Source organism: Argiope bruennichi, chromosome 10 (assembly GCF_947563725.1).
Source record: "Argiope bruennichi chromosome 10, qqArgBrue1.1, whole genome shotgun sequence".
Classification (NCBI taxonomy): Eukaryota; Metazoa; Arthropoda; class Arachnida; order Araneae; family Araneidae; genus Argiope; species Argiope bruennichi.
In genome coordinates this window covers 78,095,365-78,119,363 of record NC_079160.1, presented here as the reverse complement: position 1 = coordinate 78,119,363, position 23,999 = coordinate 78,095,365, and the positions used below count along the sequence as shown (strand labels likewise).

The following is a 23,999-nucleotide window of genomic DNA, read 5'->3' as shown; positions in this document are numbered from 1 at the left end:
GATTATGAATTTGCTTAGTATTTCTTACATTTGTATATAAATTGTAAATTGTCAGTTTTAATAATTTTTCTGGTGCCTAATACAGATTCTTGTAAAATTTCAGATTACACAAAATATTTTAATGAGAATTTACATAATTTAAAGAAAAAAAGATTCTTTGCATTTTTGTTCAGTATAAAATGCTAAGTAAAAGTAATTTTCAAAAAAGCTTCTAAATCATCGAATTCCTATTATATAAAGAACATTAGCTTTTTGTTTGTAATTTGTAACAGATGTGCTAAAACATTTGAGAATTGTGAGAACTAATAAAACATAAAAAAAGGAGGGGGAAGAAAAAAAAACCTTCATAAGATTGTTTTTTATTTCCTTTTTTTTATCTTCCTTTTTTCTCTTAATGCAGTTATATTCATATCCAAAATTGTATTAACTTGCTATTTGCTATTACTTTTTTTAGTAATCATCATTATAAAAGCTAAAACTATATTTCATGTAAAACCTTTTTTGCATGAAATATAGTTCTGTCATTTTAAAAGAGAGAGAGAGAGAACACTTCCAATTTAAAAAATAACAATAAACTATTGTTAAAGTAATGCTTTGTCATTATAAAAGCAGCCAATTTTTACTTATGTACTATGTTATATTAAATAATAAAATATTTTTTGAATGAGAGTTTTAAAATGATATAATTTGTGAGATTTTCAATAACCTTTTAACCAGGAAAGACATTTGTATTAAATTCACCCACCAAATTGAATTTCACATTTTTTAAAAATAACATTTCTAATATATATTTTAAATAGCTGGAAGAATTATTACAATGTTTTGGTAATCATCAATATTTATTAATGGCATGTTAATTTTTCTTACTTACTTTATTAATTATTTTAATGATATATCTGCATATTTGCTGTTTGCAAATACAAGATTGTCATAGGGTTGTAGCAAAGAAAGAGGGTAAAATAAGTTTTATCATTATGCATTTAATAAATTAAATAACAGAAAAAGAAATTTAAATGAATAATGAAAAGAAAATTGAATGAAAGTGGAATAAGTAAAGTTAAAAATTTATAGAAAAATAGGGAAGTAATAATTAAGAAATATACCATGCTATAAGTGGAATTACACCTAACACAAATCAAAGAAAAAATTGAATCTGTATACAGTATATATTCTTTATTCTGAACTCAAATAAAAAATAAAAAACAAAATCAAGATACTTAATTTAAAATAATGCAGTTTTGAATCTTTATAAAAGCAACACTACACTACAAAATAAAATATGCTTTTTCTAAAAATAATTTTTATTAAATTCATTTCAATTGTAATTATACATTTGTGAGGTTTTTCTCTTTTTTGAACTTTTTATTATGTAATTATTCATTTTCAAATTATTGGGACAAGCATTTATAATCAGTTGTATAATTAATTTAGTTTTCCAATAAAATTGAATAATTATAAATTTTTAATTATAAGATCAAATGCTTAAAATCAACATTTTTTTTTTTTTTCATTTATGAATTATTTATTGTTTGTGAACTGAAATTAATTTTTTTCCTAAAGTACTTTAATGCTGTTTTTTTTTCTTTTTAATTTAACATTTGTTATATTTGAATGCAGGTAACTCAGTATTATATAGATATTTGTCCTCTTAATCAAACATGTAAAGAAGATATTTTCTAGATTTGGTGAAGTATAGGTTTATGAGACATTAAAATATTCTATTCTAAATAAAATACAAGTTAAGTATAAATTTACATTAATAATTTCTGAGAAATTAAATTTTCTAGCATTAAAAATATGACAAAATAAAAGTAATATTTTTCAGCTTTCATAAAGATTTGATTTTGATAAAGTAAATTTGACATTAATGAATTTAATTCACATTCTGCATTTTTAATCTTAATAAACCGATTAGGAATGTATTTATTTTATTTCTTTAGGAAAGTAGTTTTTAGGCATTTTTTAAATCAAGACACAAGATTTTAGATCACTTATTGCCTTATGAGAACATTATAGCTATAGGTAATGAAATAGAACATACCAATTTAAAAGTTTTAATCAAGAGACTTATAACAATTATAAGACCAATAGTATTATATTCTCAGTATTATAGTTTAAAAAAAAAATGTTGCCATGGATTATTTTTCAAAAGACTTTAAATGAGATTAGCCATTATATTTTCATTTTTGGAACATTTTAGAATTCTGCAAATTTCAGGAATAAAATTGAGCACATTAGTTTATGATGAAACTGATTTTAGGTTTCTTTTTAGAAAATTATCAAGGATATAAATTTTTGTGTTTTGTTGACATTGTATTAAATGAGATTAGTATCAATAAAATTTTATTTTTATTCAGTTTTGCTTATATGTTTTAATAAAGAGCAAATAACTTTTTAATAGTTATATATATAATATAATTAAAAATATTAAATTTTGTATAACTGAATGTTATGTGCATACCTTCAAAAATGAATAAACATTTCATTAATCAGTTAGAATTAAACTTAGTATTTTTATATTTATGTTAGATGTCTTGATATGTACTACATCTTTGAACTTGTTATCAACTTCTAACATTTCTGTATGTATATTAAGAATGGATTTAAATCATGTAAATTTTATTCAGTTATTGAATGAAAAAAAAAAGTCATTTCTAAATAAATAAATAAAATGCTGTCTAGCCAAAATTTGATTCAAAATTTAAACTTCCTTGTGTTGCAAAATCATTCAGTGGAGGAAAAACATGAGCAAGCTTTGAGTGTGTGCTTTCAATTAACATTCAAATTTATACTGTTGTGATTTTAAATAATAAATAAATTTCATACTATTAAATGGAAAAAAAAAAAAAACCCTTGAAGGATGAAAGGAAGTGAGTGCATGAATATTTTATTCCAACTAACCACTGAAGCTTCTATTATCTTAGACAGCTATCAATAAAGAAAAATTTCCTGCAATTAGGGTATGAAAATGAAATTAACAATAAATTTGCAGTGTATAATATATGATATTGTAAATTTTTTAAAAACCACTTTTTAATATATGGGATCTTAGCAGAATATGTATTTGTCAATTATATTTTTAACTTGACATTTTATGAAATAACTACAATACTATAAAAATAATGAAATTGCTAAAATTTTCAAAATGTATTGCAGTAAATAAGACATTTTTTTAATTCATGAACACTGAGGTTAAAGATTAAGTGAACTACATAAAAAAATACCCATAAATTAACCTTTTCAGGATGGATATCAAACAAAAACTTTAAATATGTTCCATTAGATGTAAAATAATTATATCTATATAACTATTGTAAGGACATTTCAGATTGTTATTTTCTGTATCAAATTGCTTCATGTATGATATAAAACAACATTTTCAATTATATTTATCACAGGAAAAAATATTAAGCATATATAAAAGAAAGATTCTGTAAAAAAGATTAACAAATTTAGTATATATAATTCCCATCCACCTCTCTTTTGCAATTTTATTTTTCTCGACCTAATTATTTTTCAGAATCATCAATAACCTAAATAAAAATGTGCTGCTTACTAAAAGTTAATATTTTAAAATCAATATTTAGAAATTAATTTTTTAAAAGATGAAGTGAAATGAAAATTAAGATGTATTAAGTTTTCTAATTCTTTTGCCGAATTATTTCGATTCTAACAAATTACAAATATTTTAAATTTATTGGACTTTTTGGGCACTTTGTATGTAGTTATTCATACATTACTTCTTTAATATATTTATAAGAATCATTATCAGATATTTAATGTATTTACTTTTGAGGGAATTGCAGCTTTATTATATGAAACTAAGAATTACTTCATACTTAGCAAGATGAACTTGCAAGATGCAAGTAAGCAAAATAACTTTTTGATTACTAATATCTTACATGTAGTTAAATTCAGTAGTGAAAGGGTTAAAAGCAAAAATTCAAGGCAGCAGTTCTGTAGGATCTTTCAGATCTGTTATTTAATTGTAGAACATGTTTGTAGAATGTGTGAAAAGAAATATTTATAAAACTGAAACATGAACTGGCATATGGTTGCCATGGTAAAATAGTTTTCAAGAAATCAGTCTGGCATTGAGCGATAAATATTTCCATCTTTGATAATTTTTTAGTTATTTTTAATAATTTTGAAAAATCCAGTAATAAGATGGTTGAAAGTAAATTCTTAATAAGAAAATAAGTTTATTATTAATGTTATATATAAAAGAATCTTGCTGCAAAATACATTTTTAAAATTCGGTGCATCATTTTCTGCAAAATATACTATCCTTAACAAATCTGGTATATAAAATAGTTATTGTGCTATTTCATGCTTTTTTCGATAAAATAAAGTACAAATTATAAGAAATATTCACCTGAAGAATATGTCTTGCATTGTTATTTATTTTTATTAATAATAAAGGTGTGTGTGTCAGTCAGTCTGCAGGGTAGACTGTTTAATGAATTGGTATGAAATGTAGTCTAAATGTACTTTGGAGAATGGGAATGTATACCTCTAAGCGATTTGTTTGACATTTTAATTGATTAAAATATTAAAGGAAATTTTGGAATTTTCCCCTTTAGCTTTCGGAAATATAATTGTAGAAAACTGATTTTTCATCACTTTAAAAATTTAAAAAATTGTCTATTTAGTGACAATCTCCTGCAGTTTTTAAATTTTTTTTTCTGAATTTTGACAAGTTAGATACTTTTTTGTCTGATTTTCAGCAACATATTTTATTGTAGTAAATTGCAAACAATTTTCATTGTTTCATGAAATGTTTAATTTCGTGATTTTTCATCATTATTAAAAGTTAAAGGAGAAAGATTCTGTTAATTATCTGCTCTCCTGACAGGACGAATAAAAAAGTAATTTTAAAATCGTCAAATACATCGTGCAATAGAAGAACAAACAGCTATTATGTCTTTGCATTTAATTAAGATAAGCGGAGCAAGTGTAAGGATATTAAAATAATCATGTCTAATACGATTTTATCCTTAAACATATTTTGATGAAGTAATTAGTGAATGTTAAAGATTTAATTAAAATGAAACACAGCCTGTATTTCCGACGAACCATCTAGCTATTGAAGGCGACTAATTAAAAATTAACCACTTTAAATGTTAATAATCAAATAATTCATTGTGATTATAACTTTTGAGTCATTTAAAATTGCTATAATCTCTCTCTCTGTATTTGATTTTCAATTCAAACATAGGTTCTATCATTAATTGATCGATTAATCAATCAAAAATTATTAAATCAGAATTTTAAAAAAGTATCAAAATTAAAACAGGTATCTTTACAGAAACTATAAAGTATTTAGATGATAACGAGTAATGGAGTTTTTTACGTTACGTTGTAGCTCTGTTAACACAATTATCTACACATGTAATCGGTCTAACCTCACGTTCTCTGACTATATGTTGAATTTTAGCGAGTTTTTCCATTACTGTGTAATATCCATTAGCACTGAAAATGAAATTGATCTCCTTTGATTATTTTTGTGTGAGAAATATCTGTTTAATTTAAGAATCTGATTCGTTTTAATATTTTAATTTATACATCTTCCAGAAAAATAAACTTCTTTATTATCGTCTGCAGTTCAAAATATCTATCAAAAATATCATTTGAAAAAATTTGCAGTAAATAAGAAATGTTGCTTATTTCTTGAAAAGGAAAAGAAAATGCATTGGGATTTTAATATATTTTATTCAAATGCGCCTACAACAAAAGAAAGTATAGTTAATTGTTGAATAAATAAGACATAAAAATATTTTATTTAGAAATTTATGTCAGAATTAACAACTTTATACATCTTTCAGGAAAATATATTAAATCTTTATTATAGTCTGCTGTTTCGAAATATCTATCGAAAATATTGTTTGAGATAATTTGCAGTAACTAAGAAATGTTGCTTATTTCTTGAAAAAAAAATGCATTGGAATTTTGGTATATTTTATCTAAATGCTCCTACAAAGAAAGAAACTATAATTAATTGATAAATAAATAATACATTAAAATATTTAGTGATTTAAAATTTTATTTTAGAATTAAAAACTTAAACTTTACATAATGTATGTCATTTAAAATACTTTTATTTTAAAATGGTTTAAAATGTGTTATTTAATGAAAATGGTACTTTATTATATTTATATTTCTAGCACAAAAAAAATCCATATTAAATAAATTACAATAAAAGAAATCTTATTGTTTACGCTGAAAAAACAATAAGAAAAGTTCGTCAAATTACTCAAGGAAACATATTAGGATAAGAGGGGAAAAAAACTAATAATATGACGAACATAGCGATGTATTTAACTACGCATATTTTGTATATGCATATTCTCAATAAAACGCGACATGTTTGTTATTAAAATTTTTATGTGAACTTAAGATAAAAAATGATAGAAGACATGATCATCTGATTGTAATATTCTAATATCACCAGAAAGAATTTATAAAAATGGCGGACAATTTTGCTTCCCTAAAATAGCAATTTACGTGAGGAATATGAAAAGTGGCATGGTTTCGTTTGCATGAAATTAATGTTTACTCTGGTAATTCTATATAGTCTTGATTAAAAGGTTGGAGATGTGAATTGGCTAACAAAGCACTTCTTTTAAAATGCTTTAAAAAAAATGTAAGAGCATTTTTTTTTAATTCTTTATTAGGTTTCTATTCCATATATTTTATGTGTTGAAAATGTGAGTAAACATTAGAAGATATGTGAAAGTGTAAAAAACAAACATAATATGCGCAAATAGCAAATCTTTGTAGAAACTCCATTTACAAAGGAATAGACATTTTATACTGTTCATACATGATGTGTTGTATATATTCTTTTTAAATATTATCAGATTATAAATATTCCGCTTCAGGAATTAACAAATCCAAATTGTTTTTTTTTTCATCTTTTACAATTTTTAACGGTTAATGAATAAAATTTATACTTTTTTAGTCCCATTTAAATCTTATTGCCGAGAAAAAGCATCTTTTTTTTTTTTTTTTTTTTTTTTTTTTAGTAAGTGGATTATTTTATTTATAAATGAAAATATATTAAAGCTTTTGTGAAACGTTTTCAAAGCATTTTACACGCATCATCAAAGAAATTCTCATTTTATTTTTTTGGTAAATAAATTAATATGCTAATTAAAGAAGTTTTTGTGGAATTTGGAAATATGAAGTCTATTTTCAGATATTCTTCAATTTAATTGGTATCTGAATTTTTGTTTACAATGATGTCCTTATTATTGAATTTCAAAAAACTGTTTTCGGTTAAAATATCGATAACATCTATATTCGGTTAAATATCGATAACATCTGAGCAACAAATAAAAAAATATGTTCTATTTGTAAGCGAAGTAGGTGGGTGAACTAGGGGAGTGGTTTACTTACTTGATTTAATATTTTGCAGAATGTTAATTATTTTTTGAAATATAAATCGAATTTTTTTTTCTAATTTCTTTCATAGTTATGTTATTGCATAGCTTATTTTCTTAAGCCTAATTTAGATTGTTTCAAACAAGCATTTTATAGCGATGAATAAATATTTAAAAATAAAATTTTTGATTTTAGAAATTAATTATGTGCTTTTATTTAAATACAAATTATTCAAAAAATAAGTAAATCTGGGAGAGCATTAGTATTAAAGAAGTCCTAATCATATTTTAAATCTTGTTAACATATACAATATAAACTTTAAGAGATTAGTCTCAGTTCGATGGTTTCAATGGCCACTGTTACATCGTGGATTTCACATTACGATTAATTAAATACACGTAGCTTAGTTAATTTTTTTATTGTGTGTTAAAGTTGTTTTTTAATACTTATCTAAATTGAAATCGTACAGTTCCTTTATCTTTTAAATGCACCGAAATATTTAATTTGCTGTTGGTTAAAGAAAATCTCTACTATGCAAACCCAAACCCTATTGTTGGATATTAATATGTTTTTATGTTGGATATTATATATTGAATATTTCTTTATAAAATGATGCTCTAAATTTAAATTAAATTAATTATAAGATGTTTAAAGAAAAAAAACTGTATTCTTTACTTCAAAAAAAAACCCAACATAAGTTATTTTATTAATTACTAAAATTATTCAAAATTATTTTAAAAATGTTAATCATACAAATATATATCACTGCAAAATGTATATTATAAACCTTTAATTTACTTTTACTAATTCATTTAAATACTAGTAGTTAATTTTTGATTTTAGGTAATCCTGTGGCACAATTTTTTTTTCTGCTACACAGCGTCTTCCAGTCATCATACGAAATTCACATAATGCAAACCTATCAACTTTCTAGTGCACGTACGTCTCAAAAGTGGGGACAGTTTTTTCTAAAATCTGTACCACTCGTGAGCCACGTGCCATGCCCTACTTTTAAGTTTTTGTGCATTTGGGGCCCTTTTTTAGGGGGTTGGCCCCCTTTTAAGAAAAGAAGGGCAACTTCACCCCACACGCGTCTTGAAGTTTATAATGCATACAATTTTTTTTGGTTTGATATTCGGGTATTGTGAGGGCTCCTGCTGCCCATATGCTTCACGGCTTAAAATTTTACAATTTTTTTTTCCAATTTCATTTTTTTTTTTTTATCGCTTACAATTGTACATACCTCACGGCATCTGTACTTTTAACCTATTTCGGGGTTGTTGAACACAGGTGTGACTTTGTGAATCATCCTTCGAATTTCCGTTTAATAGGTGAATTTCTTTGACTATCTGAGTGTGCTTTATTCTATTTTGATTTGAAGGATCCCTCAAGTCATACCAAATGAAAAGAGACAGAGAAAGAGGCAGATTACTCATTTCTTCAACTAAAAGGAACTCAGTACTTGGGATCGTTTTATTATTTTATTACTTGCCGCCTATGGCGACCTATTTGTTCACCTATATATTGGTTTTTCTAGTTTTAAACTATAAATATGGGAAGCATTTATTTAAAATTTTAGCTTATTATTTGATTGGACTAAACGTTGTGAGTTTATTGAAATCGGTCTACTACAAATTAGTGCGTGCTCAAATTGAGAAGTGTTACTACGAAATAAAAGGGGAAGTGAAAATCACACTTCGGAATTAATGTTCAATAAATGTATTTTTTTTAAAATCTTAAATTCAATATTGGAATTTACGCGATTGAAGGATTTAATGGAATAATGAAATTAGTTTCAGTTTTCTTCTAACAATAAAATTATTGTTACAGATTGTGTATATTTAATCTAATATTTAATAGAAATATTAAAATTAGAGAAAAAAATTATACTTAAATAAAATCGATATAATTAAAAAAAAATAATATCTTGAGTCTTAAGATAATGTAAAAACCAATTTTGTGAGACAATATTTAAGATATAGGTGAAAAACATCATAATAGCTTAATTAATTTTTGGACTTTGAAAAATTGTCATTGACTAGTGACACATATAACACCACTCCACCACTATAACTTTAAGGTTATTTAACAGCGTCGTGAACCTGAAGAAGAAGAAAAATCAGCTTATGTTAGTTACGAAATCTAAGAATCTTGTTTAACCCTTTAAAGGGCCATTTTTTTTCTAGTCATATTATGTTAAAATATTTTGAGGCTTGAAATTAGAATAAGAAAAGGGATTCATTTAGCTTATTAGATAAATTTAATTTGATTAATTAATTTGGTTAATTAATAATGAAGTAACAAATCAAGACACATTATTTTATGTGAGATAAAGAACTGAAGCATCTAAGTTTCTGACTTACTAAAACAATTTTGTCAGAACTTATGCCAACCTACATAATTTCATACAAAGATTGATAAATTTGGTGCGAAGCATACTTCCCACGGCCCTAGAAAGGGTTAAGTAGATTAAAGAAGTAAGTTATACGAAACCGTTGCAGAAATATTCCTTTGTCTTTGGGTTACTATTATATAAAATATTTGGCAGAAAGAACAATTTATTCATGGTATTTTACGAATTATTTGCAAACTCTTATTTCCTTCTATTTTTATTAGTTTATTTTGATGATGCCTTGGATGCCGTGTTCATTGTTGGATTAACAAGGGGAAATCGTTAAATGAATGCATGCGATTTTTTTTATTGTTGAATTAATATCCTTTAATAATACTAAATATTAGTTTTGTAATTCTATATTTGATGGTTTTGTAAGAGTTTTGAGAAAAAAAAAGAGGGGGGGGGAGGATGTATTTCTTCTAATTTTATGTCTTTCGGCTCCAACAATTTATCATTTTCTTATTTCCAAAAATAGTGTCTATGAACACTCACTGAACATTCATGGGAATCTTTAATTTTCTCTCTTATAGCTTCATATATCTTTAATCATGCATGAAATTACTAAAGGGGGTAGTGTAATACTTTAATGGGGTTTATCACAATCTCAGCTTTCCTGTTCCCCAGATATTAGATATCCGGGTATCCTCGGCGACATCTGATTATGTCCCCCACCCACCTATATGAACCCCTCCCTGTTCCCAGTGCGGGGATCTTAAAAGTATTTTGACGACAAAATGAGCTGACGGAGGAGAACATTATGTTTTTCCTTCCATATTACTCCCCAAAAACCTGCGACAGCATCATTATGAATATTAATGATCGCCGCAGTCGGGAACTTCTGAAGATAATTTCATTTAACTTATCGCCGGTGTACTGATGCCAGCACAAGAAAGAGGAGGGGTCTTCCTCCCCCATTTTTCAGGGTGCATTACCAGACCCCTGAACCAGAAGCTAAAGAGGAGACGTCTTGCCTGCTATTTTTACTGATAACCGAATTAAAGATGAAGCTAATGGAAGAAACTTTCCGTGGGAGAACCAGCTTATTTATCTCTGCTGTGCATCTAAGCCTCCCAGGAAGTTTTTATTTATCTTCCGCGTACCGGAAATCGTGTCGGATATCGTCAATATACAAATGCCTTTAGCTTGCCTGGGCATCGATTGGTCTACCTAGAAGTCCACTGGACTACTGTTCTAAGAAATACCAGGGGATATTTGGAAATTGCATTTTTTTATTACAATATTTAATACATTTCTGGTTTGTGTTCATCGGATGTCTTTTGCTTGCCTGAGCTTCGATTGGACTATTGGAATATGATTCAATCCCTGTTCTAAAGTTTATATACAAGGAGGCATTTGCCATTTTTTTTGCTTGTTTTTTACAATATTTAATACATTTCTTGCGTTCATCGGATGTCTTTTGCTTGCCTGGGCTTCGATTAGACTACCTAGATGTCCAATGAATCTACAAGTTCAATAACTGCTCCGAAGTTTCAATACCAAAGTCACTTCGCTTTTAATTTAATCAGTGCCAGTTAATTAATAATAATGCCTAATTTATTTCGAGTTTGAGTTCAGATGTTTTTTTACTTGCCTTATTATCGATTGCATTTTCTAGAGGCCTAATGAGCACTAGTTCAATAGCTGTTCTAAAGTTTCAGAACCAAAGAACGTGTACCAGTTTTGTTTTTCATTATAGTGCTTAACTTATTTGAGGTTTGTGTTCAGCAGTTTATTGTGTTCAAAAGATTTTATTTGCCTAGTCATCGATTGAGTTACCTAGAAGTTCAATAACTGTCAGAAATTTATATGCCAAAGAATATTTGCCAATTGTGTTTTTTATCCCCATACTTAATTAACTCCTGATTTATGTTCAACAAATACCTTTTGTTTGTTTGGGAATCAATTAAATTCCATTGAATTATTATGTTACATATTAATTTCTTTCCTAAATATAATATAATATGTTAGGAATCATTTGAATAATTCATATTATTATATTATTTAGTTCATTATCACAAATCAAAAATGACGACGCTAATTTTTGATTTGTGATAAACAACTCTGCTATCTGTTACGCACTTGTTCTAATATATTGGGGTTTTTAAATTTATAATTCAATTTATGTCTACCTCCTTAGAATTTTCAGTTTATTTGAGGCTCATGATTATTTTTATTGCATTCATGCATGAATCTTCCTGAATCTGCAACCCATAGATATTTTTTCCCCAATGTTTTGAAATTTTTTCACGATATTGAAATTGTTCCACTAGTTTATTCAATATATCTTGTTGTATTAATGAGGAGAGCCTAAGAAAAATGCCTATAAACTCCGTTCGATTATTTTGCTACAAAGTTGATACTTATAATTTAAATTAATACTGAGTAATGTTAGTGGTTGTTAGTTTGAAGCTATTGTGATGTTGAATTGATCAGAATGAAATAAAAGAAAATGAGATAAAAGAAAAGAGAGAGAGAGAGAAATAAAAGAATGAATGATAGAAAAAAAAGAGAAATAGACAAGAATTTGTAATTTAAAATTATCTCTTATTAATAACTTACTAATGACAAGAATTCGCATACTTTTGAGACACGAGCACAAAGAGTCTAAGATTTTTACAATTAGTCAATTAGTTGTGATGGAATGAGTAGTTATGTTGTAATTTTTTTCATTTGTTGTAGTTGTTTTAATATTTTTATATGGATATTTTTTAAGACATTCTTTTTTTCCTTGAGTAGTTTGTAAACTCGGTGGAGGTGTTTATTTGTCTAATTGTTGATTAGATTTTTCAAATCTTTTGAAAGTAAACATTTTTAATAAATTCTATAAAATATTTTAATCACATTTTCCAATTATTTATTTCGCACAAAAGGAAAATAAAATTTTACCTGCACGAGCACGTTGTGAGTGTGTGGGAGAAATTAGTTTTTATCAGTGCGTTGCCATCACGTTGACAAAAACTCAAATTGAAACATTAATTGGTATTGAAACCAAATCTTGGATAGTATAATGTTCAGCACGTGTCAGTATAAAATGTGATATTTTCTTTAAAAAAAAAAAAAAAAAAAAAAAAAAAATGCATGCGAGAAAAAGTGTTTTGTGGCGCTTTAAAATAGCATATTATTAAACAAATAATACAGTTTTATTCAAATTTAGAAAATATTATATTTCATATTTCTTCCATTTCATTCAAAAACGTACTGAACATTACACTTCCCGCGGTCTAGTTTGCTCTAAGAGTTAACTTAATGTTTCATTTTGATTTTTTGTCAATGTGATGGCAGTGCGCTGACAAAAGCTAATTTTTCCCAAGTACTGAGAAACAGCTCGTACAGGTTAAATTTTATTTTCATTTGTGCGAAATATATTGTTAGTATATATAATCAAAATATTTTTTTAAAAAATTCATTAAAAATAGAAACTTAATTTATAAGTTAAAATATTGGTATTATTGAAAATATTATTTTTTGAGCTTTAAGATGATGTAAAAATCAGTTTTGTGCTGTAATATTTTCGGAGGTTATTGCGAAAATACGCCGAAATTTCGCTTAATTTTTAATTAAAAATTTAAAAAAAAATCGCTCTGAAGTCCACATTCCCAACCTCCAAGATTTTCATGTGCCAAATTTGGTAACTGCAGGTCAAACTGTCTGACCTTTAGAGTGCCAACACATACATACACCTTCGTTTTTATTATTAGTATGGATATATTTATTATTAGATAGATAAGATTAAAAAAAAATGAAATAAATGGATTCATTTTACTAAAATGTTTGTTCAGACAAATTTAAATTTGTATATACCGCGGTTAAAGTGTATAATTCAATTATTACATAAAATTCCTTATTATTTCAAGAAACATCTGGGCAGGATTTGTCAGTTATTTCATGGAATTTTTAGTAAGCAAGAAAAACAAGTAGAGCAAGAATTTTATGTATTTCTAATAAAATGCAAGAATTTTTTTTAGAAATGCCAGGATGTGATGAACCGATCTCCTTGCATTTCTAATAAAATTTTGCATTTTAATTAGTTAAGCATTGACTTAAGTACCTCTATAAAAGCGTTCAATGAAGTAGTTTAAACATTCGTACGACGATTTATTTACATTTGAGAGTAAGTTATAAGACTGATTTCAGTGCACATATATTAAGATATATATAATATCCATTTCTAATCGATGCTTTAGTGTAGTTATTCTTTAAAAAAAAAAAAAAACATTTCTAAATCTTTTTATAAAACTTGCTATGATGCTATTACACTATAATTATTTTCAAAACAATTTTAACCTCCTGTCCCTTTTTTTAAGTTTTTTTTTTTTCAAACTAAGAAAAATCGATGTGCAGAAATAACTATTATTGTTGTAAAATATTTCGCTTTAAAAATTTTTTTGTTACATATATATAAGGGAGAAGTAGAAAAAATTTACAAATTTATGACCTAAACAAGTAATTAATGTTATAAAGATAAAAAAAGATCTTGCTGTTTTTCATTTTTGATAAATTCAAAAATCAGACACATCAGGAACCGCTTCTTTTCCAATTTTTTTTTTTTTAGTTCGGCACCATCACATTTTCCTTTAATTTTTACCTCCTGGCCCTTTTTTTAACTAAGAAAACCTCCTGACACTTTTTTCAAACTAAGAAAAATCGATGTGCAGAACTATTATTGTTGTAAAATATTTTCACATTAAAAATTTTTTGTTGTATATATTATATAAGCGGGAAATAGCAAAAATTTAAAGTTATGACCTAAATAAATAATTAAGATTATAAATATAAAAATTTTTTGATCTTTTATTTTCGCTATCGGTAAATCCAAGCATCAGACAAATCAGAAACAACATCCTTTCGTCATTTTTTCTTAAAAAAATTAGGCACCATCCCATTTTCTCTGAAATAATTATTTTAACTTCCTTTCCCCTTTTTTTAAGTTACTTTTTTTTCAAACTAAGAAAAATCGATGTGCAGAACTGTTATTGTTATAAAGTATTTTCGCTTAAAATTTTTTTCTTACATAAATATAAGGAGGAAATAGAAAAAAAAATTACTAAGTGTTATGATCTAAACAAATAATTAATATTATAAAGATAAAAAAAATCTTGATCTCTTATTTTTTATTTATTATAAATTCAAAAATCAGGCAAATCAGAAACAACATCCTTTATTTATTTATTTTTTAACTAGGCACCTTCTTATTCTCTCTAAAAAAAAATCTCTCAAGGGAAAAAAAAAAAAACACCCCTTCATTTACAGAAGAAGCAGACGTTTGAGTTTTTACTAAAATTGTAATTCTAACTGCAAATTGTCACTAATTATTACTCCTGACGAATAAACGCGTCATAACGCAAAATGTTGTACTTTTTCCATGACGAGTATACTCGTCAAAAATAGTTAAACACTGGTTAAGTATAGTTGAAAACTGGTCAAAGTAACATTGGAAGTAGAGCTTAACAAATAACCTATGAACAAACAAATAATTAATAATTAACAAATGATCTAACAAATAATTAATATTATAAATATAAAATGAAATCTTGATCTCTTATTTTTCATTTACAATAAATTCAAAAATCAGACATTTCAGGAACAACATCTTTTCATCATATTTTTTTTTCCTAAAAAAAAAAAAAAATTAGGCACCATCTCACTCTCTCCGAAAAAAAAAAAAATCACTCAAGGAAAAAAACTTCATTTTGTCTTCATTTACAGAAGAAGCAGCAGTTATGTCCTACTTTCAAGATAAAAATGATTCAGCAAAGACAAATCATTATGTTTCTCTTATAGAATTTTTCACTCTTAAAATATCAATTTTCATTTCAAAAACCTTCCCACTCAGAAGGCAGGACGTACTTCAAACATTGTGACATATTAAGTAAAAGAAGTAAAAAAAGAAATATATATATATATGTGAAGGAAAAAACAACAAATAACAGAAGGGAATTTGATTTTTGGAGACCTTTCAAAAATGTTCAGTGTGGAATTGCAAAAAGGGGCAAAGGGAGGTATTTATCCAGCAACATGATAAATCTCATCGCAGTTTTTAAGTGACTCTATAATATTTCACGTGTTAAATTTCCTTTCCCGGCCCTAGCACTGGGGGACTGCAGTAAAAATTGCGTGACAATACGAATGCAGGGTTCGTATCTTTTCCTTTTTTGATAAGAAAGGAAAAAAATATGAAAGGTTTTTTAATAACTTTTCTGGAGATGCCTTTCAATCTTTCGTAAAAATTGAGGGGAAGCGTGCGCAAACAGAGGTAGAAAGTAGAAGTGCGCAAATGCGACTGAAAAAAAGAATTTGTGCATAATTTATTTTGGCGAGCATAATGTACAGATTCTAATGCACAGATTTGTAACTTTTATGGATTAGGTGTTAAATTTAGTCAAGCTTGAAGTGATTTATAAACAAAACTTTTAAACTAGGTTCAATTTCCAAGTGTATTTATTTTCTCGTGTATGTAATATGCAGAAAGTATAGTATTCGTTAAAAATTCGAACTTGAGATTTCGGCGAATCGCCACATTTTAGACTACCCTGAGTTCGAAAAACATTTTTTGGAAAATATTCGTCTGTGACAGATATAACTCAAAAATACTTTGATTTAAACGTATGAAATTTGGCATATACGGTCTTTACCAAAAATTTGTAGATTTCTAACAAGTTTTGAGCTTATTTTTTTTCAGGAGGAAATTTGTCTGTCCAGGTGTTCGAAAATAATTTAACACGATAATTACAAAACGAAGAGAGCTAGATGCATAAAATTCGATGCACAGAATTAAGATTTATAGTCTAGACACCCATCAGATTTTGAAACTAACCCAACAAGGGGTTGATCATCTCTTGGTCTTTACTTTTAAAAATATGCAAACGCGATCACTCAAAGACGCAATGACTTAAATATATCAAATTTGGAATGGTAATTTGTGACCACAAGTGTAATTTTGGGTCAAATTTTTGTTTCAACAATCCAATTTAAAACACAAATTCGATTTTCGGATACTATTAACATCATGCCAGGGATTAATAGTCAAATAACTCGCCAGGGATTACACGATCGATTCAGTAAAAATGCTAAATTCACGCCAAAGGTGAATATTTCGTAACTATAGTACGACAATGCTATGCAAGGCGTTCTCTAGGGGAACACCTTTATTAGAGTGTGTGCGAGAAAGTTTTAGGGAGACCACCCCCGCTGCTTTAAAAATAGGGTATTTCCTTTTATTTTATACTTTGTAAGTGCGTAATTAAACTGTGTCTCACAATTACTTTAAAGTTAGTAAAACAATTATCTTCAAGATCCATTGACTAATTGTGAATAGTAGATTTTGCATCCAAAACGTTAAAAGCAATATTAAAATTTAACTAAACTAGAGAAAGTAAATCATAATAAAATAAAAGCACAGAACTATGATCTTATTGTTTCATTGTTTTTTTTTTCCCCTTAAATACCAATCAGCCGAAGCCTTTTCTTTTATTAGTATTCACAAAATTACAATTTAAAATTTGCTTTTATTAGTATTAACAAATTACAATTAAATATCGGCTTGTATCAGTATTTACAAAATAATGATTAAAAGTTTGCTTTTATCAGTATTATCACACTTCAATTCAATAATAATAATTCAAATTAATTCAAACCTGATGAATTCAATAATTCAGACGTTTTAGTACTGCCGACTAAAATTATTAAAATAGCCACCGTCAGAGACAGAATTAAAAATCTTTACATATGCTTCGTTTTTATTTTGACTTTAAAGAATATTCATGTTAAATCCATACAAAATCAAACATTGGATTTGATTGCAGTTGTAATTTTGAAACGAATAGTCGAGTTTAATCGAACGTTCAACGAATAATCGAGTCCTTTTTGGTTTACTCGGTCGATTACTGTATCTCTGAACAGTAGAAATAATAAACAAGCATGGAAACATTTTAGGTTGTCACTAAAAATATTTTATTTTACTTGACAATTATGCTTTATAATTACTGTAAAATTGCTTTTAATTTCTTCTAATTAGGTGAAAAATATTGCTAATATTTGATTAATATAAGTCTATAATGTGAAATAAATCTAAGAAATAATAGCACATACATTTTCATAATCTTATCATTTTTGTTTCCTCCAAACGAACATTGATAGAAAAATTGGATGTAAGGTCGTATTAAACCCTATAAGGATTTTCCAAGAATGTAATTTTTGAGAACTCCTTTCATCATATAGCTTCCAGAACGAGATATTTCAATTGATTTTATTTTAATACTAGTCGTTTTTGGCGACTATTTGATTCGCCGGAGATATTGGTTATATTTAATTAAGGTAAATAGTTTTGATAAAACTTCATGTCCATGATTCCATCAAACTGACAAACATTAAAGCTGTGATAGTTTCATAGTATTTCATATGTTCTGTTCATTGTACAAATGAACTTTTCTAATGGTGACCAGTTCCATGACATCATATCGCTATTACGTCCATCTCTAAATTTATTTAGCGGTATCTAACATAATTTTTTTTTATTCGTTCTGTAAAATACATAGATGTTAAACAAAAACCTTCTTTAACTTCCAACAATGGAGAAAAAAATACGTAATCATATATTTGAGGAAATAATGAAAACGATTTCTTTTTCATTCACAATGATGAATATATTATTGCAAAATGTTTTTAAAAATATCTTTCAATTTTCTATCTTTTAATTAAATCGGCAAAATAATTTTATAACAATTAAGTTGACATCATTGGAAAGATAATTTTCTGCATTTAAAAACGATATAAAAATGATTTTGTGCGAAAATATTTTTGGAACTTATTGCGATAAAGCATCAACATTTATATAATAAATTTATGTTAATTAAATTATATATTATTTTATTTCAATATTTATATTAGTCATTTTAAGAAGCAAATACTTTGCAAACTGAAATAATAAAGCATTTATTTGCAAATGGTCTTCTGTAGAGTTGATTTCAGTATCTCCCATATAAAAAAATTAAATTAAAACGGAATTTTAAATAAAATGATAAATAAATTACAAAGTTTTTTCAATACAATTTAAATATTGTCAAAACAAGTGTGCTTGTACTTTTGGTTTGTGAATCAATAGTTGGTTGAACTAATTGTAATTATCAGTAACTATTGGTTGGTTGAGTCAGTGTTCAGTTGGTTGGTTACTGAAATAAGTTAAAAAAAAAAACTTTCATGATCTGCAAATGAATTTGTGAACATGAAAAAATTACTATGAATAGTCGTCTGAGATTTAATTGTTATTTTAATTTAATTTGAAAAAAATTCGAATATATATTATCCTTACAAATGAAGCAAATGCTAAAATTTATATTATTTTAAAATGCATTAAAAAATGGGAGTTTATTTGATTATCCAGGTCTGATTGTATAAATTGTAAGAAGTAAAAAAGTCGTCTGGTCTATGACCTATTTATATTGCAATAAAAGTATAGTGAATCGATATATTTACATTCAGTTACAGTAATGAAAGGCTTCACTTTCTGATTTGAAAGGATGTAATTTAATTTAATTTTTATTGTTTTAGAAAAATATTAACGTAACAAAACACAGAACTAAAATAATCATACACTCTGACTTTGATAATTTTTTTTTCGATTATTACTATCACTTTGTTTAAAATTAACAAACTTTTATGAATTTTAAATCCTGAAAAGACAGTTTTTAAAGCAACCATTTCTTAATCCTATTATCTACTGAGAGACATTTTCTTTACTTGATGACTTTTCTTACTTTTACAAAATATTTGTGAAATTGTTCGTCAGTCAGTTTAATTTCTTTTGTAATTCTTGAGTTTTAAAGTGAAAATGAGAATAGAGAAGCTTTAGAGAATAGGATTCAAAGAATCCTAGAGAATAGGAAGCTTTAGAGAATAGGATTCAAATCATTTCACATACAAGATTTCAAGCATAAATGATTTTGAAATATTATCAGATCTCATAAATTAAGTGTATGCGGTAATTATTTTATAATTAAAAGGTTTTTTTTCTCTCTCTACCGGCCTCATTTAATATCTCTGTTCAAAATACCGATGTCCATTTTAATTTAGGCTGTCTTCCAAGAACTAAATGAAAAAAAAAAAAAAAAAAAAAAAAAAACGACATTATCTTTATTGAAAAAAATCCATGGCTATATATTTTCAATTTTTTTTTATTTGAAAGCATTAATATAGCACTTGTAAACACAGCAGAAAATAACTATAAAATTCATGAACATATATTTTCTAACCTTTTCTCATTCAAAAGTATTAATATCAGTCATGTAAACTCAGTAGAAAATAACTATAAAATTCATGAACATATATTTTCTAACCTTTTCTCATTCAAAAGTATTAATATCAGTCATGTAAACTCAGTAGAAAATAACTATAAAATTCATGAACATATATTTTCTAACCGTTTCTCATTCAAAAATATTAATATCGGACCTGTAAACACAGCAGAAAATAACTATAAAATTCATGAACATATATTTTCTAACCTCTTCTAATTCAAAAGTATTAATATCAGATCTGTAAACACAGCTGAAAATAACTATAAAATTCATGAACATATATTTTCTAACCTCTTCTCATTCAAAAGTATTAATATCAGATCTGTAAACACAGCTGAAAATAACTATAAAATTCATGAACATATATTTTCTAACCTTTTCTCATTCAAAAGTATTAATATCAGATCTGTAAACACAGCTGAAAATAACTATAAAATTCATGAACATATATTTTCTAACCTCTTCTCATTCAAAAGTATTAATATCAGATCTGTAAACACAGCTGAAAATAACTATAAAATTCATGAACATATATTTTCTAACCTTTTCTCATTCAAAAGTATTAATATCAGACCTGTAAACACAGCTGAAAATAACTATAAAATTCATGAACATATATTTTCTAACCTCTTCTCATTCAAAAGTATTAATATCAGATCTGTAAACACAGCTGAAAATAACTATAAAATTCATGAACATATATTTTCTAACCTTTTCTCATTCAAAAGTATTAATATCAGATCTGTAAACACAGCTGAAAATAACTATAAAATTCATGAACATATATTTTCTAACCTTTTCTCATTCAAAAGTATTAATATCAGATCTGTAAACACAGCTGAAAATAACTATAAAATTCATGAACATATATTTTCTAACCTTTTCTCATTCAAAAGTATTAATATCAGACCTGTAAACACAACAGAAAATAACTATAAAATTCATGAACATATATTTTTTAACCTTTTCTCATTCAAAAATATTAATATCGGACCTGTAAACACAGCAGAAAATAACTATAAATGTGCATTAATGTTAAATTTTATTGGTTTGTTTTCATAATCCTTAATTTTGTTCACTCATTAAAGCATTAGAGTTTCTATTTATAAGATTTAAAATTGTCAAATTTTCAGAAAGAAAGAGAGAGAGAGAGAGACAGAAAAGTAACATTTCCTGAATTATCTGATGATCTTCTGAAGTGCTTGCATCTCAAGCTAGTTGTTCATGAAGTTCACAGTACTCGGATATAAACTCGAAACTCTTATTGAAACTCGATTTCCAGTCGTTTCTAATTTGCATCTCTGAAATAAATTTTTGTGGAAATTAAGTTTCCTATTTATATCTCAAATAAATTTTGTACATTACATTGCGTATTTTTAAAACCATTTAAAATTAATGTTTTAATAAACATGATTTTTTTTCTTCGAGATAAATTAATGAAACTCTTTATAATCCTTTTCAACTTCATAGATAGTTTTATCCTAAAACTGGAAATAAGTTCTTCCCGGCTTTATTTTCTTGAAAATGTTTTTGGATTTTATTAATCAATAATTTTTTTTCTAAGTTTTGAAACGACCTCTGCTGCTAGTAAAATATGACAATTGCATTTTATAATTTATTATATATTAGATTGACTAAAATTCATAAGCGTTTTTCAAATTTATTTTAAATGTTTTAAATGTTAAATGTTTTTAGAGATTCCTCTAATCATTTAACAAAAAAAAAAAAAGTTCAAGCGTAGTTTTTGAAATGTGAATGTAAGCATTTGGCTGTTAGTGCTTCGAAGCATGACTTATTTCTGACGCAACGCAGTTATCTAATAAATTTGGCTTTAATTACAGGGTGTAGGGTTTTAAAAAGAGGTAAATGGGGCTTAAAATATTAAGTTTTGATCATTTGATATTTCATTTAATTATTTCAAAATAATCAAAAGTAAATGAAATTAAAAATATTTATATATTGTCCCACATAACATTAATTAAAGAAAATGGCTATGCATTTTTCAATGCTTTTTTTTCTGCTTGCATTTTTAAATTAATAAAAAATTAGTAAATTATTAGTGATGAATTAATTTTTATCGGCGAATATAATGATTATACTGTTAAAAGGTAAATTAATATTTACAATACATCAATTTTATTGAACCATATCTAAAAGTTACCTCAAAATCGAAATTATTATTAACCCATTTACATGCAACAACCTGTCTGGTGTTCAGCATATTAAATGCAGGATTTGAAGCGATTTAGATGTTTAAATCTATTATTTAATTCAATGCCATTTTTTCAATTGAAAAGATAAAAAATATTCACCTGGAATTGTAGGTCTTTCGTAGATATCTTTCATTTTCTAATATAAAATAATAATTCATACCCAAAATGTATTATGTATTTAGAAAGTTAGGTCAGAAAATCAGAAATCGATTAAAAATTTTTTGCATCAATATTTACAAATATGAAAGCTGTAGAAATACTATATAGTATACTGCTATTAGAATTACATTAAAAAAATCTTTTTTTCCTAATATGTTATATAAGGTTTCCACTCTATTGGTGGCATAATAATTGATATCTAAACTGTTGTATATGCATATACTTTCTTTAAATTCGTTTAAAAGATAATATAATTTTGGTTTCATGTTGCTTGATTCAATAAATCTATTGGTGAAATATTACAAACTCTGTATTTTTATACAATCTTCCAGCCTTGTTAGTTATATGCAAAGATGGTTCTTTCGTATGCATTTCAATCTAAATGAATTATAAAGAGCTAAATTTCACTATTTTAGACGATTTTTTTTTTTTGTCCATTTCAATGGTCGTCTTGTAAAACATCGAATCAGGTGGTCTTCAGGGGCTACAGCTATATAATAAATATACAACAAAAATATTAATTTGCATTCTAAAAGTATATTAAGAGAATTAAAGTAAATTAGTAGATGAAATTCCGATGAATATTTTAACTTACAATGGACACATATTTTTTTTAACAGCGACAATTTACGCTTGTAGGAAAATTGAAATTAAGGCACATCTGACTATCGTATGCTCACATGAATTTTAATAGATGCACATTTAGTTTATGAAAGTGGTTACTATAATGTGGACATTTTGTCTGGTAATTAAAAAAAAAATGTTTTATTGTATAAAATCTCCGAACTGATGATGAATATCATGTTGGTCTGTAGTAGCTGTTTGCGTGTGTTTTGATAGTGCCAAAGTGACATCAAGGAGTCTGTTTTTGTCCAATATCAATATGTTTCCATGTTACAATGTGAACTTGAATATAAATGAATGCACTTGATTGTAGCAGATCTCTGAAAATTTAATTAAGAAAATTGTTGGCTTAAAATGAGCACGTTTAAAGGTGATGCATTGCTTTGAAGTTGATTACTTGTAGAAGTAATGTAATTACTAAACTGAGAATTTTTAAAAGGTTTCAGTTCATATCTTGATATACCAAATTAAAATAATCTATATCTATTTCTATTAATAATAAAGAAAAATGAGTGTGTGTTGCCGCTTTGCGGAATAGACTATTTGATCTTGGACCATCATATTTGGAAAATTTATACTTTGGAACTATTCCTTTAAATTTTAATTAATTAAAAATAAAATGAATCGAAATAGCGAAACAATCATAATCGGAAATTGAATTTATAAGTCATTTTATAGATTCTGAATAATTTCTAATTTTATAAGTAATTATTTTATTAGTAATAATTTCTCATTTTATAAGTTTGAATTTATAAGGATAAATTATTTTTTATAAATTGATTGTTTGAACCTTTTTTTTTCTTTATTAAAAGTGCTTTTATAAGAAATCTTTATTTTATTGGCTTAGTTCTTTTTTTTCTGTTTTTCGCTTGTTTTGTAAAATTTCTTTTAAAGCGTAGGATTTAATGTTTTCCAAAAAGATTTTTATGGAAC

General features: G+C 26.1%; 1 protein-coding gene across 3 annotated transcripts in view; it reads left to right on the top strand.

Annotated features, from left to right (window-relative positions):
* Positions 1 to 23,999, top strand: part of LOC129989297 (protein-L-histidine N-pros-methyltransferase-like) — a 380,326-nt gene that overhangs the window by 2,790 nt on the left and 353,537 nt on the right. The window lies entirely within an intron of this gene.